Here is a 20,944-nt window from a genome sequence, read left to right on the forward strand (position 1 = left end):
AGCAGATGCCTTCACAACAGACAGGTTTGGCGTGGGCTGGTGACAAGAGTCGTGTCACCACGTGGAAGTAGCGTCCTATCGGGAGCCACTGTAAGCGTGGGACATGTGTGCACACCACACAGGAGCCGTGACTGTGCGCTGTCCGCAGATGGACAGAGCAGAGGTGGGCACACTGTAGAACTAATGGTCCCAGACCAGGGGGGCACAGTCACTGTTATAGATGCACAGGGGATTTTTGGAGGAAGTGGTTTGATGATGGTTGCGTATGTTCAGGAGCGGGTGCTGATGGGTAGCCCAGATGTAGGACACGCAGTACAGATGCATGGGGAATACTGGTACCAGGACGGCTCAGCATAGACCTGTGTTATGGGAAAGCCAGCAGTAGGATGAGAGAATATGCCAACCCATAAGGCCAGCCCATTATGTAAATTGCATGAATATTTGGCACATTTCATGATGATGATCTGCCAGTGTGTACAGAGCAAATATTAATTGGCCAATGTCTCTCTCAACAGATATATCTTTAGATGGCAGTGATGGTTGTTTAATGATGATCTGCAGATATATCTTTCAGGTGTGTACCCAGCTTAATACATAGCTTTTATTTCACCAGGGCCACTTTGTAAATATACAATTTAGATGGATGGATGGATGGATAGGTCTCTATTTGTGTTTATTTATGCAAACACAGAATTAAAGTGACTCAATGGCAGACAAACACAGCAGAACAATAGATAACGCAGGCAATGTAGATAAAAGAATTAACAAATGAGGAATATGGTCTAATCATATTGTAGAAGTTCCGAGGGCTGAATGATAAAATCACACTCACATACACACCTCTCATGCCCAGCAGGAATAGCAACCAAAGACACTCAGGTCACAAAGAAAAGGCAAGTAGGCACCATTCAAGCCTGCACTGTACTTGCTAATTCAAATATTAGGATTATAAGACCATAGTGTCAACTAGAAACTGGACTGCAACATCCCACAATAGAGAGCAAGGATTTTTCACAGAAATGTTCCTTCAAAACATATAAATATCCAATTTAAACATATCCAATTTAAAAATAAGAATCAGAACAACATATGAAAGGACCAACAAGCCCCACCTACAGAAACACCGTAGAGTACCCAATCACCAGCTGTCACACCGAATAATCAAATATCGACGTCGTGCCTTCATAACCATACTAAACATTAAAAAAGAAAACAAATACATAACCTCAACAATAGCCTCCTTACACCCTGCAAACTATACCCAAACTAAGGCAAACCTAGATCCCTAACAACCAACTTCATCCCACTAACTATGCAAACCCCCACCCCTAACCTATGATTTCAAAGTATAAGTAACATATAGCATATACCATAAAACATATAGCTGTCTTGGAAACTACCATAAAGCATGGCACTCTCCAGCAATGTAACACCTCGGCAATGTAACACCTCGGCAAGAGCAATGCTAAAAAGCAGATAATCAATCCTGTAATGCTAAGTATACTTTTTTAGGAAGACAAACTGCACCTGCATGAAAAATAGACCTATGAAAGAAACAGGTGAGAATTAGGATATATGTGACCATAAATTGCAGATATGTGTGCAGGTCCAGCCAACCAATTAGTAACAAAGTCAAAACATTAATTGCAGGAGAAACCCAAATAATAAAAAATAAAACAATTACCAACAGAGGAAAAAAAAGAATACAGTAAACTAGTCAGATGTAATTCGCACTGGAATGCACAGCACAGTAAATGCAAGAAATCTATGAAACATGGAAGAATTAAAAAGTCATTGAGCCTTCGGACAGCAGCCAAGGGTCCTTCGGAGTAATTAAGCCCCGGTCTCTTAAAATATATTAAAAGAAAGGGCTGCACAGCAGATATGAACCGTGGTGCAGGAGGAAATACCATGGCATAATGCAAATGGAGGGCTCCCAGATGCCGGTTTAGCAAGCACGAGTAAAACGGGCAAAACTAGGTAGGTCAGAAAGTACAGAAATCCACGTGTGGGACAGATTGAATAGACTCGTCATACTAACACGACTCAGCAAGTCTCCTTCCCTGTGATGGAGAAACTGAACCATGATCGTGAGCGTGTCAAATCGCGTGGGCACAGGAGCAAGTCCCTAGACTGGGAAGATCAGGCCCAGCAGTGACCGTAGCTCCACAGACAAGTCAGCCAAAACACCTCAAAACTGCAACACTGGAGGTAGGGTCAGCCAGAGCCGTCTTAGGATATTATAGCAGGATGACGTTGCTAGGGAGAGCAAGCAGCAGTATCTCTCTGTATCAGCATATTTACATATAATAAGTTCTATACATAATGAGGAATGTAATACCACAGTTTTTTATAATGTATAATGGGAGATATAACAGGCTTTGGAGAGAGAGAAAATGGAGAGGTTGCCCAAAGCAGCCATTCAGCTTCTGTCATTACATAGATTGTGCTAGATACATGACAGAAGCTGATCTGTTGCTTTGGGCAACTTCTACAATTTATCTCTCTCCAGGGCTGGATACATCTCCCCCTCAGTGTGTAAACGACTCATTATCTACAAATTAGGGTTAATGACTAATGAGCGAGTCTTCGTGATATAGGAAGAAGACAAAGAAGCTGACGGACAGATATTTTCTTGATCGTCCAGTTTAGTGTGGAGGGGGGTGAGTGTCCACTACAGTTCCCTCATGGTACATGTGACGGATCCTCTGCTAGTTCATGAGCACTAGCGGGTTATAGTAATAGCTGGAGACATGGACATAAGTATGAGGGGAGCATAATTCTGAGATTCAGGGATGGATAAACTAAAACTTAAAAAGGAAAAGCGGGAGTGTTGTCCATAGCAACCAGACAAACTATAGTTATTTTCTAAAATGTCCTATATACAGAATGGCTAAAAATGGATTGGTTGCTATGGACAACGCCTTCACTTTTCCTTTTTAAAAATTTTAGTAAATCTACCCCTTAGGGTTTATGAATAGTGTTATAATGTATGAAGGAATAAAGCTATTGGGCTTTTTATAGAGGTTAAAAAAAACTGTATTATTTTAGCATATAGGCAGCCCGTGTAGAGACATGCGTTAATTATACATATAGAGACTTCATCTCAGTGGACGTGTTATGACAGCACAGTCTGTAAACCTTTCCTTTCTTCCTATTGCAGCCTGTCATAGTCACTAGATTAGACCACCCTCCTCCTATTCCCAGAGCAGCCTACATGGGAGTTATCAGATTGCCTAGTATTGCCTAGTGACTGGCTGATTTGTAGCTTAGTGAATGAGTCCCTAAGAGAAAGAAGTTTCAATAAACTGATGATTTAGGTCACATTTAATTCCAATAGTCAAGATCATAAACCGTTCACTGTAGGGAAGTAGAGAACTGCCTCCAAAATGGGAAAGTTTGTGCCTATTAGCACAGCATGCAGAGATCTCTGAATAGAAGTGCTTTAGTCAACTAGCCTGCTGTGTTCACTGTATTTATTTGTAGGAGTTAATTTGAAAGTAAATGAAACACTAATGCAGATGTTTATATTCACTGGCAACATGGTGGTCATTTACCAATCTACATTCATTAAAAATAATATTAATAACAATAATAATCAGTAGAGTAAAAAGACAACAAAAAAAAACACTTTTTCACTGAGATATATAAAATATTTCACCTAATGACAGAAATTTCCCTTTCCTTAAATACCCTGCTCAGCATTAAATATGTAAATTTACTCTACAGTAAAACTGCTTCTATCAGAAGCATATTCCATAAATGGAGTTTGTAATATCTCTCCCACAGCCACATTTCCACTCCAGGACAGCCTCATCCATAATTCATGATGCATTATACTGGTTTCTCCTATAGCCCATGTATTACCCTAGGAGTCCAGGTAACTCTCCCGCATCCTGCCCACTTTCTATTGGAATGAGTGGAATGATAATAGAGTGAGGATTATTGCCATGATGCATGGCATTACACCACAAAGGTGAGAGGGGGGGGCATGATGAACTCAGAAGTTTTGCCCTGCCCCTCGCACTGGCCACGTACATCCCTCGTAGATGGCAGATGAAAAAAGTAGGCAAGTATGGTTTTACCTATAACTCCTCTATCACTCAGCTATTCCATAAATTATGGACCTGATCTATAAATACACTCTTTAAGGACCTCTGTGCTGCAACTATGACCTACTGCTCTCATGTGGTCTCAAAACCTCTATTCACTCACTCCAGACTCTCCCTTTTTGCAAACCAGTTATGGAACTTCGATCATCACCCATCAAACCTCCTTCCAATTCTGCATCCTTCAAAAGTTTCACAGGAATCAGCCTGCATAGTGGTATGCATTTTTTTTTTCATGAATACTTCAAAACTTTATTTCTCAAATAATTGTACACATTCTCTCACAAACCTGACATCTAACCCACAATAACGGGTCTTTCTTTCTCACAAATTTCAAACCCCTTGTAAACACAGTACAGCTCTCCATTTCTGGCAAATTAGTAATTTTTAGACAATTTTCGGTCAATGTCACACCATCTGTGAATACTCCAAAAATATATGACAGAATACATCTGCCACTTCATGATGAAAATGTTTCATTATGCTACAAAAATGTAGTTATAACTACTAAGAGGGGTATCCAATTAGCTGCAGTAAATTACAGCGGCTAATTACCTCTCCCAGGGCTATCCATTTAGCCCCCAAACCGGCACTTATCAGGGATTTTGTTTTGCCTACCTCAGGCAGGCGAAACCAAATCCCTCATAAGGTGGAGTTTCTTTCCAGATCACTGCAGAGAAAATAAATAGGTCCACGACTTTTCGGCCGTAATAAACGGGGTTTAATTGGATAGCACGATAAATTAAAAAAAACAGCGAAAAACAAGTTTTTTACGTCCAAAAATTTTTCGGAGCTAATTGGATACCCACCATGCTGCAGTTTTAAACAAACATTTTAAAATGTCTAAAGCAAAACAATGATTAGTACCAAGCAAAAAATTTACTTAAACAGCCTCCTATATGGTATCCTTTACAATATTTTACACACCTACATAGATCTCTCTCTCTCTCTTTAGCCTGACAACGAAATTGCTATGGCCGGCATCCTGAATGAAGGTGAGCGGGGATTGTTAGCTCTTAGCCGAGGGGGGGGGAGGGGGTTAGGTTTAGGTTTGCGGGAAGGCGGGGTTAGGGTTAGGTACCACTGGAGAAGGGGGGGGCGGTGAAGGGAGGATTGGGGTACTTACGTGCCCGTCGGGATATTTCTTCATTGGGCTTCCGGTGTCCGTATGAGAACCGCCGGATTTTTCGCTGTCAGTATATCATACCGATTCAATATACAAATGTGTCCTCATACATGTAATCTATTGTTGCCATACGGCTGCTACTGTATGCTGTGTGAAAAGCCACCCTGACGAAGATCCATGTGTAATCAAAATGTTGATTATATTTGGCTTCTGTATGAACTATGCACAAGAAAATAAGCTATATATGATTAGTGATAATGTGGCGAGTGCTTATATACTGTGGTTGCTGACATAAGCAACCATTGAGGGGAACACCACCTGTTGATCAGGGCTGACGCTATGCGGTAAGCAGGGTTAACAACAGCCGCTATGATTGCTATTTTAATAAGCACAAGTGTAAGTGGGTGTGGTGCATTTTAATTTAGCACCGACCGCGAGCCAATCGCGATTTGCAAATAGGCGGCTTCTACGCATCAGGGGCTATTTGAACATGGCGTGAGCCAATTGTGGGTTGTGGACCGGCATTCAATTAGAAGCAGCCAAGCGGCAATCAATAGAAGAGGACATCGCTTGAAAAGCTTCATCAGCCGTATCAGAGGCCAGAATATGGCACTGCTGGCCAGCGTCAGAAGAAGATGATGAGGACAGGAGAGTGCTGCAGGTGGTGTGAAGCAAAGAGCTAAACTAAGCTCTCCACAGCAGCCTCTCCCAAGTTACTAGTAAGCGGCCTTAGCCACCAGTAATTTACCACTCCTCCTCCCTAGACCACCAGGTGTCAGGCATTAGGCACGTGGATGCAATCAGGTTACAGGCCTGTGGGGCATGTTAGGCGGGCAAATTGCCCATGCCACAAGTAAAGGTGACTGGGCATTAGACCCAGGTCACTTTATGTGCCCCTAAGGTAGGCAGGCTGGGCATTAGGCCTAGACCACTCATTAGTAACAGATAGCTACGGGGGGCTCTACTGTGTGGCAAAACGTGAATAAGGAGCTCGACTGTGCAGTTATGTAGGTATATAACGGGCACTACTGTGTGGCATAATGTGTATAAGGGGCTCTACTACGTGGTGTAATGTGAATAAGGGGTTTATATATGACATGTCAAGAGGACATATTCGTAGGTGTGCGCAAATTTACAGTGGGGCGCCGAACACCCTAGCCCTGCTGTTACTTGCGGATGAGAGTGCAGAGCCTTGATAAAGATTAATATAAAGATTATTTATATTATATATATAAATTTTATACACACACACATACATACATACACACACACACACACCGGGTAAAATAAGTATTTAACACATGAACATTTTTCTCAGTAAATAGATTTGTAATGTGGCTATTGTAATGAAATATTCACCAAATGTCAGCAACGACCCATGCAATCCACACATGCAAAGAAATCAAACCATAGATGTAAATAAATTAAGTTATGTGAAATAATGTGAAATGACACAGGGAAAAAGTATTGAACACATGAAGAAAGGGAGGTGCAAAAAGGTATGGAAAGCCAAGACTCCAGCTGAAATCTATCAGTAATTAGAAAGCAATTAGAAAGAAACTGCCCCATGTCAGTGCAAATTAATATAAGCTGGTTCGGTCCCAACTGATGGCCTATAAAAAGGATTCTCATTACCAAGGTGTCACACAAGAAACAGCTCATGATGGATAAAAGCAAAGATCTCTCTCAAGACCTTCACAATCTTATTGTTGCAAAACATACTTATGGCATTGGTTACAGAATGATTTCTAAACTTCTGAATGTTCCAGTGAGCATTGTTGGGCCATAACCCGGAAGTGGAAAGAACATCATTTCACCATATACCGGCCATGACCAGGTGCTCCTCGCAAGATTTCTGACCGAGGAGTGAAAAGATTTATCATAAGTGTTGTCCAAGAGCCAAGGACCACTTGTGGAGAGCTTCAAAAAGACCTAGAATTAGCAGGCACATTTGTTTCAAAGAAAACAATAAGTAATGTACTCTACCGCCATGGCCTGTATACACGCTCATTACGTAAGACTCCATTGCTGAAGAAAAAGCATGTTGAAGCTTGTTTAAAGTTTGCTGCACAACATTTGGACAAGTCTGTGAAATACTGGGAGAATATAGTCTGGTCAGATGAGACCAAAGTATATACTGGCGCCACTGGATTTTCAGATGCTGGCAGGTACATGAAATTTGAGAAAGACCTCACCAGCAGTTCCTAGCACTCATGCACTCACACTAAAAGCAATCCCTGTTGACACCACAAGACATCCTTCTACTATTGGGAAGCTTGAACAATGTGCAGCAAAATACACATGAACCCAAAAAAACTATTATTCCTGTCCACATAACTGTTGCTTGAAGTGCTTATACATACTAGAGCTACATACTGTAGCACACAGCTGACCTATCCCCATTGAAAACAAGCAAATTAAAACTCACTAAACCCATTTATTATATACATTTCTTCTTTCTCACTTCTGTTCAAGAAAGTATTTGATGTGGGCAACTCACACAAAATTTGCATTAACAAACAGAGGACCTCATTCAGAGTCTCTCGCAAGCGCTGTGTGCTCTCAAGCGGCTCGATGGTTTGCGAATGCGCATGCTTTGTTCTGCGCGTGCACAAACTACTCTGTGCGATCGCAGCCCGTTCGCTCACCTACCAAAGCCAGCCCAGTGAAATCAGTGACAGGAGAGACCATTTGTGGGTGGTAACTGGGGCAGGACACTAATAACGGGGGAGTGGAGGTGCGAACACAGGCGTGCCTGAGTGTTTCAACGCCGTTTTTAAGGCGTGCATAATTAACAGGCAGCGTCATAGCACACGTCATATGCTTGTTTTTTATACTTAAGTCCTCGCAGTGCTTGCGGCAGGGTAAGGCAACCACAAGCGCTGCGATCGCTACCGATGGTGCTCGAAGTACCAATGTTTTAATACACTTCCTGAAGATGACGTGCGCTAGTGGGCATCTCTACATAGGCTAATGGGTGTCAGCATACACAGAGCGATCGCTCGCACAGCCAAAGTGAAAAATTTGCATACGCTGTATGCGAGCAAACGCATCTAGCAAGAGACTGAATGAGGTCCAGAGTGCCTTAGTGTTTAACATATAGGAATTTGCAGAAAATGTGCCAGCTCTGTTTTGATGTGCCATTTCAAACAGCAATTAAAGCAAATTTGAGGGAACGCTACAAATTATATAGAAGGTATGCTAACTTTTACTAAATGTTACAATCAATGATGTAACTTACATAAGTAAGGCTGCTCTGTCACATATTGATAGTTACCTCACTTTCACATACACATTAACTTGATTTTAAATGCAATTAATACATATAGTCAAGGAAGAATAATGGACTACATTCTGCACTTAACCTGGTGGACATTTTCAAATGGCACAAGTGACCAGTGCAAACCTATTTTGCATTGTAAACGACTAAATAAATCTTAATGGATTAAGAATGATCAGCTATCAACACACAAGGGAAATTAAGTGCTGAAATGCCTACATTGATTATTTTAAATTATTAGCCTTACTCTGTTCTTGAATTTGTATGCTTTTAGTGAGCTTTAACACATTTACAAGACTTATTGACTATAATTACAAGAGAATTCAAGTAATGGACACATCAATTATAAGCAACATGTCTTGACCAGACATTGGCATAAAGAATTCTAAAGAGAACTCCATTAGCATCTTCGCTTTCATTTTATTCACTTATATCTGGGCTTATATGGGTCCTCTAACCAGGTCCTATATATTAGAATTTGTATTCATTGCACAATGTCTACTAGCAAGATGAAATTATTATTATAAACCTATTTATACGTCTTTGATGAGCAAAAGGAAAATATTTTATAATTAACCAATTTGCTGCTACTCAAAAGATTTTAAAGAATGTGGCTTTTATAGCATCTAATATATCTAAACTGAATAACATTGATTATCTCATTACAATGCCACCTGACAAGGGGTGGGATATATTAGGCAGCAAGTGAAACATGGGCAAGCTCAAGGATCTGAGCCAAATACTGATTGCTAGACGACTGTGTCAGAGCATCTCCAGTTGGGCGTTTCTGATACACAGTGGTTAGTACCTACTAAAAGTGGTCTAAGAAAGGTGTACCAGTGATGGGAATCAAAGGGTCACTGATGCACATGGGGAGTGCAGGCTAGCCCGTTTAGTGCTATCCAACAGAAGAGCTACTGTAGCACAAATTGCTGGCTATGATAGAAAGTCATAGATTGGACAAAGTGTACATGCTGACTCCTGACCACCACCAAAAGTATCTACAATGGGCACATGAACGTCAGAACTGGACAGGGAGCAATGGAAGCAGGTGGCCTGGTCTGATGAATTAAGTTTTCTTTTACATCATGCGGACAGCCGGGTGTGTGTCCGTAGTTTACCTGGGGAAGAGATGGCACCAGGATGCACTATGGGAAGAAGGCAAGCTGGCGGAGGCAGTGTGATGCTCTGGGCAATGTATACTGTAAAACCCCCACAATGGATTTGAAATTGAATGGAGATGCAACTGAAGTGTCACCACAATGGATTTCAAATTGAATGGAGATGCAACTGAAGTGTAGACCTTCAGCTTAAATTCAAGGTGTTGAACAAAAATATTGCACGAAACGTGTAGGAATTGCAACTATTTTTATACACAGTCCCCTATTATCAGGGGCTCAAATGTAATTAGAAAAACTACCAATCAAAAATAAAAAATTTTAATTTCATAATAGGTTGCACTTGCATCTTCAAAAGTACATAAGCGACTGGGGTGTCTTCCCTGATATCAGGGTTAGGGGATCCAAAATATAGAAAAAAGAATGGGCACTCACCAGGTTCAAATTTGCAGATAAAAAGGAATCAATTTTTAATTTATCACATGGTAGAATAGACAATAGGTAGATCGCTCAATGTTTCAGTCCCAACAGGACTCAGGAGGCACAACTTTGATTCACCAATGTCAGCATACAATATCCATAGGGATCCATCAGTGAACTACACCCTATCTAACAGGCCCCCTATATACCACAAACAATCAACATAATGGCGCCAAAACAGCCAGCCAATGTCAATCCTGGAACGCAAAAAGCGTCAGTTCCGGTTGGGCATAAACACCAGCAATCATTTTCTAAGTGACCCCAATCTACACAATCAGGTTAATCACACCACAACAAAAATATATTCAGAAGATTACATTCATTTAGACCATGAGGAGTCACAGTCCCAAGACGAAAAATCCATCTTGCTTTCCAGTTTCTTTAGGATCAGAGCCAGGGCCGGATTTCCCGCTAGGCATCCTAGGCGCTCGCCTAGGGCCCGATGGGCCACTTTGCCTGAAGAAATTACATGATCACAGCGCTCCCAGAGGAGCATGCGCGAGTACGTGATGTCATGATGTCACGAGGTCCCGCCTCCACTCCCAGAGAGCCTCTGGGCAGACTGTATCACTGATAAAGCTGCCTGCACAAGTGCGCCGCAGCGCTCAGGAAGGTTCCCGCTGACGTCGCAGCGAGACCTGTCCCCCGCCACCAGTCTTCTGCTGCCGCTGTTGGAGACACCAGGACCAGGTAAGTCTAAGTGGGGGGCTGTGATGGAGGGTGCTATGAGGAGGGGCTGTGATGGAGGGGGCTATGGGGAGGGACTGTGATAGAGGGGGCTATGAGGAGGGGCTGTGATGGAGGGGGCTATGATGGAGCAGGCTGTGATGAGGGGGATATGGGGAGGGGCTGTGATGGAGGGGGCCATGATGGAGGGGGCTATGAGGGGTTGTGATGGAGGGGGCTATGAGGAGGGGCTGTGATGGAGGGTGCTATGAGGAGGGGCTGTGATGGAGGGGGCTATGAGGAGGGGCTGTGATGGAGGGGCTTTGATGAGGGGGATATGGGCTGTGAGGGGCTCCATGGGGGGGGAATGAGCTAGGATGAAGGTCCGCTGTGAAGAGGGGACATGAGGAGCTGTGATGGAGGTGACTGTAATGAGGGGGATTGAGAGGGGCTGTGATGGAGAGGATATGAGGGGCTGTGATGAGGGTAGTTTGAGGGACTGGGGCCCCAAACTGGTATCCTGCCTAGGGCCCCATGAGGTCTAAATCCGGCTCTGATCAGAGCCCGATCTCCTCCACCTACAGGCAGAGGGATCCACTCAATTATACGACACCTCAAAGAAGTAACTTTGTGTCCCAATTTAAAAAAATGGTTGGCCACAGGCTTATCCATTGCACCAGTTGCCAACGCCTGGCGTATCGAGGTATGGTGAGTGGTCATCCTCTCCCGGAATTTACACGTGGTCATTCCCACGTATGATAGCCCACACGGGCAAGTCAGCAAATATATTCCAACAAACAATGCAACTTATATTAAATTGGTATTGGGCTGCCATTTTGTGGGTGGGGAAACCTCACACCTGGAACTATAGATCGGCAAGTGGTGCATCCTGCACATTTGATGCACCCAGGTTTCTGAGTCATAAGCCAAGTATTATCCCGCAGAATGGAATCCTTATTCGGACCGGATGAATCAGCAATAGCTTTCAATTTCTCTCCGGGTCTATCATTGGAGGTTCCCTACACAAAGCACCCAAGCTTTGGTCAGTGCTGATAATGGGCCAATGCCTCCTGATTGAGTTAGACACATTCAAGGACATCTCATCGTATTGAGTGACAAAGATCATCCGAGGCAACCCTGTATACTGATCTGCTTATACCCGCTTTGAAGAAAACTATCACGCATCTCCCTAAGTTGGCATTTAGCCACTTCAGTGTTAGTATTATTATGAATAACCCTAATAAATTAAAAGGTCACTGATCCTACCAAGAAACAGAGTCAAGTCGCACTGGTTGAGCCAGAAACCTGGAGTGTTCAAGTGCTCGGGGTGCACAAATTGTCAATGTATTTTCTTAACCCTCAAGACTCTTGTAAATACACCGTTAAACATCACCTGGACTGTAGCAGCAAGTATGTCATCTATATTCTACAATGCCCTTGCAATCTCCTATATGTGGGAAAGACTACAAGGCTGCTAAGGAAAGGATTGGACAACACTGATCCTCCATCAAGAAATGTCTTCTTTCTAAAATTGAGCAGTTGGATTTAAAGAATATGCCAGTAGCTAGACATTTCTTGGAAAAAGGGCACACTGTGAGTCAACTTAATGGTTCATTTTGGCTCATATCTCTCCCCTAAGGAGGGGTGTGGATCGTGAGAAGATTTTACTCCAACGGGAGCTACAATGGATTTACAAATTGAATTGTCTAGCACCCCTTGGTCTCAACGAAGACTTTAAAATGGGATGCTTTTTGTGATTTATTTTTTCTGGTTACTATTTTTTGACAGGACATGTCGCATAGATTTTCCATGTTACACCGATGTTCTCTAGATTTCTCCATCTGTTGGTGTATAGCACACCGTCTATTAATTTTTCCCCATTTTCTCTGAAATGTTTAGTGCTTTCCTGATATTTTTGCACTGCCGTGTGCTTTGTTGTTTTTCTGATTACCATCATCCATTGACTCTATTATGGTGTGTCCGGACAGTGCTATGGAGGCTGATGCCAGTAGAACTTTCCAATATGGACTGCACTTGATATGTCAAGTTGACATGCCCTGCACCGCTGTGTGCACGATTTCATATATGGATTTGCCTATGTGTTTTGTATTGTGTGGCACAACACAGTGAGCACACTGACATCTCTGTGCAGTGTCGGACTGGAGCATGAAGGCCCCCCGATGTAATGCAGTGATAGGAATCCCATACTTGCTTAAATACTGCTACTGCATGATAACTTACCAGAGTAATAACAGCAATGCATTGTAGAATATACACCATAGTCCTGTGCAGTGTAATGTACTGTAACAAATCTAATGTATAATTCAAGCGAGCAGTCTGAAACCTGATCCCTAGGGGGGGTGGTGGGCCCTCAGGCAGTGGGGCCCACCGGGGGTTTCCCCTGCATCCCTGTGGGCCAGTCCAAGCCTGCCTCCGTGTGTATTTTGTACTTTGACTGCTGCTGTTTATCGTTTATTTTTTATTTTTATGTCTCTAATTGTTATATTTCCAAGTGCAGTTGTTGTCTCGTTTTGGGTGAGCACATTAGGCTACATTGGGTCTAACACTGCTCACGGATATCTCTGTTTGAGTCTCTCTTTGCTTTCCCTGTACTGATAGTACTTTTCCATTACAGTGCGGCTGACAGTGCCTGGGCGTCCCTGGTTACCTTGGCTCCTGGTGATTGACAGACTGCACTGAGGCAGACATGGTATGAGCCAGGATTCCAGTCGGGGACCCCGCCTAGTCACCGTTCATTGGTTTGCCTTGATCAGCCTGCTCCCTATCTGCATCACAGGTGCACATAGGAGTTTACTCAGGCTGCGTGATTGGCTGACTAATATACTAGCGAACCGCCCCAACTTTGCACGGAAACAACTATGAATTTACGGCGATTGACTTTTTTAATTGAGTTCTTATAAGATTGCTTTGTAGACGACATTAGTCGTTTTTCCTCTTGACATCAACACGAAAAGATTTCGTTTTGACGAGACGCGCAAAACGGCCACGTGATGTTGCCCATGGGAAAAACAGTTTCTATTTAGGTCAACTCCAGCCACGTTAAGTGTCTGTCCCTGTGCTTTGTTTATTGTCATGCCAAAGCAGACTCTTACCAGGAATTGGACTCGTTTGAAATGAAATAGGACCGGTAATAAATGGGGAAAACTTTGTAAGTTTCAGTAAACAAGGCTTACATTAACTTTTCTGGAGAAACCGGATAATACGTATGAATATCTACATGGTATAAAATGAAGTTCATTGTTGTGATATATCTTTAACGGTTTAGGCATCGTAAGTCAAGAAAGCGCTCGGACATCCGTTTTTCCGTTTACTTTCTTCATTAAAATCGTCACTGTTCAGCTCCCTTTTGTCATACATTAATGTTTCATACACCTAAACTTTCCTCGACAAATGCTCTATAGAATAGTGAAAACTGCATCAAGATCCATCCAGTGGTTCTTGATATTAGCCCGAACAGACGCCTACCACGTACTTTATTTTAAACTATATATATATATTAGGGATGTGCAGGCTCGGATAGGTTCGAGTTTGCACGTGGAGTTCGGATTTTTCCCTCCAAAAAAACGGAACTCAGAAAGAGGCAAAACGTCATCTTACATGGACGAACATCATCATTCCTGGACCGTAGTGATGGCTGTAGCAGTTTCCGGAAGTGCGTCAATAGCCGGCTCCGGAGGGAGGCCCTGGCGAGTGAAGTGACAGTGGATCTGTTGCTGGCCTCGACTATGGCGACCCCCGGTTTCAGGAGATTGGCTGCAGGGTGATGGAATGCAGATGGTCGGCTGGTGGAACGCAAGCGGGTCGTTCCCATAGTGACGGCTGAAGCAGGTTCCGGAAGTGCGTCAGTAGCCGGCTCCGGTGGGAGGCCCTAGCGTCCAAAGCAACAGGTGCACAGCTGATGGCTTTTTGTGGGGTATATAGAGGTGTGGTAAGTGTTTTGTGTTTGTATGTGTGTATTGTCCTGATGACGGGGCTGAGACCCTGAAAACGTTTGATGTGAATACACGAATTATTTGCCATTGAAGCTGTCTCCTGAGTGCCATTTTTTCTGGATTTTGGATAGTGATCGTTCATGTGCACCGGAGCAAGTTGTTCTGTTATTTACAGAGTGCCGGCAGACTGTGTTAGTATTTGTATTTGTGCTGTTTGGGGACTGGTGTGCTCATCAGCACCTGTTGCAAGGCACCTAACTTGGATTTCATCCTATAAGACTTTTTTCTGAGACTTTATCTACACTAAAGACATTACTCCACTGCTGTGTATATGGTTCTATGAATCATATAGTTCACCCATCTATACACAATGGACCCGGTCAGAGGTACAGGCCACGGCCAGGACCCGGCGGGAAGCTTTGGTATACTAACAACACCAATGGGTGAAACATTTAGTTTCTCTCAAGCAGAAATTGAAAAGATATTATCAAAAGAGAGTGTAGCGACTTCTGACCCTATATTAAATACAGAGGACCTTTTTTTCCAGTTGTGGAAATTAAAACGCAGAGAAATTGATTTTCTACTCCATAGTGTGTCGTTATCTGATTATTTTCGGGAGCATAAAATCCCTAGAGGGTTCAGGGTACATAATGTCCCTACGATCGGACGTAATAACCCTGATTTTGTACGCAAATGGATTGCGATTTTAAACAAATGTGCCTTTGATCTTATGATCCTTGTGATTGAAGAAGCTAATAAAGAACTAGCTGTTACAAGGACAAAAATTGCGTTATTTGAAAAGGATTACGCTACTACGCTTGGAGGGGATACCAGACAGAACTGGTTAACTAAACTGGAATCACAATGTGAACAGTATCGCAAAGAATTACTTAAATTCAAGCGACGGAAAAAGATGGCAGTTGATGCAGACTATGACGAAAATAAGGTGTACAAATGGCTATATGGTGGTGACATGTATCACTCTAATAAAACTACAACTAGGAGAAGACGACCATGGCAGAAAAAGGGCCCGGGCTCTCAGAGTGACTATTATAAATCTAGTAGCGACAGCGATTTCAGGATGTCTGAGACGGAGGAGGCTGGGACAACAGTAGTCCCTTTAGATGTGGCACCTACAAATACCCTAGACCCCAGAGACGATCTCCCACCCGCCGGGGGGGGCAGGGGAAGAGGGGGAAGAAAAGTGACCAGCAGGAAGAAATAGCTATCTTTAATTTATCAGACCGTATCCTTACATCGTATGAATACAGTGTGTTAAATAAGGGTCTGAGTTTTATACCTACCAACAGGCATGATGAATTTAGCTGGAAGTTTAATTTACACAAATTCTCCAGAAAGCTTAGATTGAAGGAACATTATCGTGATACTAATTTATCGGACAATGTATCTGTTCAAGACACCTTCCTGAGAAAAGCCGCCAGGTCTAACTTTGATCCGGCATCATCTAATGCATCGCTAAAAACCTTTAGTAGGTTATTGGATAATTCTGTCAGTAGATATGTATCTACTCCCTGTAAAACACAACCTAATCTCTCTAAAATGGAATTCCGGGCATTGAAAGATCTGGAATCCTATAAGGATATTACTATCAGGCCAGCCGATAAGGGTGGGGCGATTGTAATTCAGGGAATCGATGATTACAGAAAGGAGATCTACGGTCAATTAGCAGATGTGGCAGTTTATTCTAAACTACAAGGTGATCCTACTACGAAATTCCAGAAAGAACTGTCGGGAGTTCTATCAACAGCTAAAGAGAATAATTTAATCAATCTAAGAGTGTATAAAACTCTGGAAGTTCAATACCCGAAAGTCCCTGTTCTATATACCCTGCCAAAATTACACAAGGACCCAGTTTGCCCTCCGGGCAGGCCAATAATATCTGCCCGTGGATCCTTGCTACAGCCGGTGTCTCAGTTATTGGACTGCATCTTGCAACCACTCCTATACCAACAGTCGACTTTTTTAAAAGACACCACGATGTTCCTTAAAAAATTAATTGATATTGATATACTACCAGATGGGGCACTACTGTGCTGCCTAGATGTATGCAGTTTGTATACCTGCATACCCCATGATGGGGGTATGGAAGCTATGCAAAAATTCCTCACAGATAATTTATCTACTTCAGTGTTTGACCATCAACTTTTTCTGAATCTTTTGGAGTTAACATTGCGCCGTAATTATTTCTTATTTGATGGGTTTTTCTTTCTGCAGCTACGAGGGTGTGCCATGGGTTCAGCCGTGGCCCCCTCGTATGCTAATGTATATATGTTTTCCCAAGAGGCACGTACGTTTTTCCAGGATTCAGATATTAGCAAATATATATTGATGTACACCAGATATATACATGATGTGTTTCTTATCTGGTTGGGAGGTGAACAACGTTTTGAAACACTCATGCAAAACATCAATCAGTCAAACTCACCTGTTAAATTTACATTCTCCTACAGTGCCCATAGCGCCAATTTTTTGGATGTTAATATATCTGTGGTGGATGGTAAGATTCATACAGCTGTACATCGTAAGTCCACCGATAGGAACACGTTTTTGATGGCATCAAGCCATCACCCTCCGGCCCTTAAGAAAGGGTTGCCACGGTCTCAGATGATGCGGGTTGCCCGCATCACTAGTAACGCTGCTGGGGTAGAATATGAGCTGGATTTATTGATCAATAAATTTGTTTCTAGAGGATACAACATCGATTTGCTTAATGAGCAGAAAAGAGAGGTTCTTAAAATGCAGAGAGGCGCATTGTTGAATCCAACAAAGCGGGACTCTAGTAATATTATTCCCTGGACCAGTGAATTCTCCGTGGCAAGCCCTATTATTAGGAGAGCAACTAAGGCGTTGTGGCCTATTGTCAGCACTGACAAAGATTTGCCCATGTTCAGTAACAAGAGACCTTTAGCAGCTTTCCAAAGGGGCCGCAATTTAAGGGACAGATTGGTCCACTCTGATATCTCTAATTTTAATACTAGACCTTTACCTAATGTGAGTTACAAACAACCAGGATGCTATAAATGTAGTGGGTGCACAACTTGCAAATTTTTAACACCTTGCAAGACGTTTAAACACCCACATAATAATACCGTATATGACATCAGGTTTGTGCTTACGTGTCTGACGGCCTACGTGGTATATGTTATTATATGTCCATGTGGACTGTACTATGTGGGTCAGACCACAAGGAAATTCAGAGAAAGGATGTCTGCTCATCGTTCAGCCATTCGTTTGTTTTTGAATGGTAAATATATAGATCAACCGGTGGCTAAACATTTTGGTGAAGCTGGTCATCCACTTGATTCGCTTAAATATTTCATTATCGATCATGTCCCGCCATCTTTACGTGGGGGGGACCGGGCTAAGTGTCTCTTATTTAAAGAATCTAGGTGGATCATTCGCTTGGGTACCACTAAACCTTGTGGACTCAACGATAAAATTAACTGGAACAGCCTTCTGTAGCCATTCTGTAACCCAGTTTTCTAATGGTTTAATTTTATAGGATATATTTATGTCTTCTGAATCTGTGCCTCTCTATTATATCATCTCGAGTCCGTACTCTGTTTTTTCTTAGGGACTTCTATTTAGAATACAGTAATTATATTTATTATATGTTAGATGCTTGATGTTTATTCATAGACATGTGTACATTGTTTGTTTGTTTTTTGTTTTTTATTTTTATTTTTGTTTTTTATTTATGTATTTATTGGTGTATAAAATTGTATTTTTTTGGCCTCTAGGTGCTCTGATGTTTGGGCTGTCTGTGGTGAGCCTCGGTCCCAGGGTAGTGATCGCATGCCGCTGGAACGCAGATGGCCGACTGGTGGAACGCAAGCTTGTTGTGCCCGTAGTGATGGCTGTAGCAGTTTCCGGAAGTGCGTCAATAGCCGGCTCCGGAGGGAGGCCCTGGCGAGTGAAGTGACAGTGGATCTGTTGCTGGCCTCGACTATGGCGACCCCCGGTTTCAGGAGATTGGCTGCAGGGTGATGGAATGCAGATGGTCGGCTGGTGGAACGCAAGCGGGTCGTTCCCATAGTGACGGCTGAAGCAGGTTCCGGAAGTGCGTCAGTAGCCGGCTCCGGTGGGAGGCCCTAGCGTCCAAAGCAACAGGTGCACAGCTGATGGCTTTTTGTGGGGTATATAGAGGTGTGGTAAGTGTTTTGTGTTTGTATGTGTGTATTGTCCTGATGACGGGGCTGAGACCCTGAAAACGTTTGATGTGAATACACGAATTATTTGCCATTGAAGCTGTCTCCTGAGTGCCATTTTTTCTGGATTTTGGATAGTGATCGTTCATGTGCACCGGAGCAAGTTGTTCTGTTATTTACAGAGTGCCGGCAGACTGTGTTAGTATATATATATATATATATATATATATATATATATAAAATATACACATAAATAAAATATATATATATATACACACACATACATACACACAATTTATTTATTCTTTTATTAAAGATGTGCGGTTCCGTTTTACTCGGATATGTTCGGATCTCAAATCGGCATCATATTGGCTATCTGGCTGTTACGTGTTTAAGATAGCCAATAAGAGAAATCCGAACTAATCCGAACTTGCGATAATTTGGCGATAAGAACCGAATAAAACTGAACCCGCATATCTCTAATGTATATATACACACACAATGAGGTGCCAAAAGTCAAGGGATAGATGTCTGGTATTGTGTCCGACTCCCTCTAGCCAGGCAAAACATGGTCTTGATTCTTCAAGTGGACAGAAGAACTCTGGAGAGATGTTGACAAATGCCATCTGGATAACTTTCCACAGTTTCCTGATATTTATAGGTGCACGATCTTTGGTGCAAATGGACTTCACCACCACGTCTAATAAATACTCGATTGGGTTCATGTCGGGTGAACATGGTGAATTCACCATTCGTTGAAACGCTCCCGAATGCTCCTTGAACCAATTCTGGACAATTTGGGACCAATTACATAGTGCATTATCCTGCTGGAATATTCTATCGTTGTGGGGGTATATGAAGAACTGCAAATGGTCATCAAGCTATGCAACGTAGCGGTTAATGGTCAATGATGTGTTTAGGCGGACCAGCGGACCCAACCCATGCCACATGAACAATTTCCACACCACTATGGAACCACCACCAGCCTGCACGGTGCCTTGTTGACAACTGTGAGGTATTTCACAGTACACACGCGACACCATAGATCAAGGAATGTTGAACTTTGTAAATGGAACATCCCATCCATCGGGCACCCACTATAATGCCCTCTTCAAACACTGATAATTCATGTCGTCTTGCCATGAGCAGCCTAGTCGGTGTTCAAATTGACTCATGAGATGTCAGAGTACAACTGATGCAGGTCTGGGCATTTCCAAGACGTCACGGTACGGTGATGCTACCTACCATTACATATTCTATTACCTCTACATACTGCTATCCCATGACATTTGCCACTTCACTAATATATATATATATATATATACATACACACACACACACATATATATATATATATATATATATACACACACACACCTATCTATCTACATATACACATACATACATACACACACGTTCACAGATGCTTTGATTTCAGCAGTCCTGAGTAACTCTATGGTCATGCAGAATGGCCGCGGGAACAGAGGCGCTGGAGCCATATTTCTTGTGTATGGAATAACAGACGCAGGGCGTGATGTGCCCCCGTACGGTCGCAACACACCTGCATTTTTAGGCGACACTTGCCATTACTCTCCCAAACGCTCCCTGTAAATCACACTGCGTATACTCACTGCGAGCAACTTCAGTAATGTACATTGATGCATGCGCAGTGCGACTCAGACACATGTGCAGACAGACGATAATTGCTCAACTGATAAAACATCCGTACAGCATACAAGTCTGAATCAGGCCCAATGTGTAGCTAAATTGTTTCTGTCCGAAATTGAGCTGAACTTATTTATTTATAAACCTCAAATCTGGGTATCACTGGAGAAGTACTTCTACAAGATCGTATGAGAGAACACCCCCTTGCCTACCTACAGTGTGCTGCCAAACCAACCTATCCCTACAGCACTTTGGTTTAGCATAAGTCTAGTGTTATTCATCTAAATATTTAACGTGTCATAAATTAAAAAAAAAAAAAAAAGTAATACAATTCAAGACAGGTGTTCATCCCAACAGTTGAGTGACAACACGAAAAGG

The 20,944-nt window shown here is 42.6% G+C and overlaps 1 protein-coding gene across 1 annotated transcript in view; it reads right to left on the reverse strand.

Moving 5' to 3' along the window:
* Positions 1 to 20,944, reverse strand: part of ZNF407 (zinc finger protein 407) — a 626,800-nt gene that overhangs the window by 569,693 nt on the left and 36,163 nt on the right. The window lies entirely within an intron of this gene.

This window comes from Taudactylus pleione, unplaced genomic scaffold (genome assembly GCF_031769625.1).
Source record: "Taudactylus pleione unplaced genomic scaffold, aTauple2 ptg000179l, whole genome shotgun sequence".
NCBI lineage: Eukaryota > Metazoa > Chordata > Amphibia > Anura > Myobatrachidae > Taudactylus > Taudactylus pleione.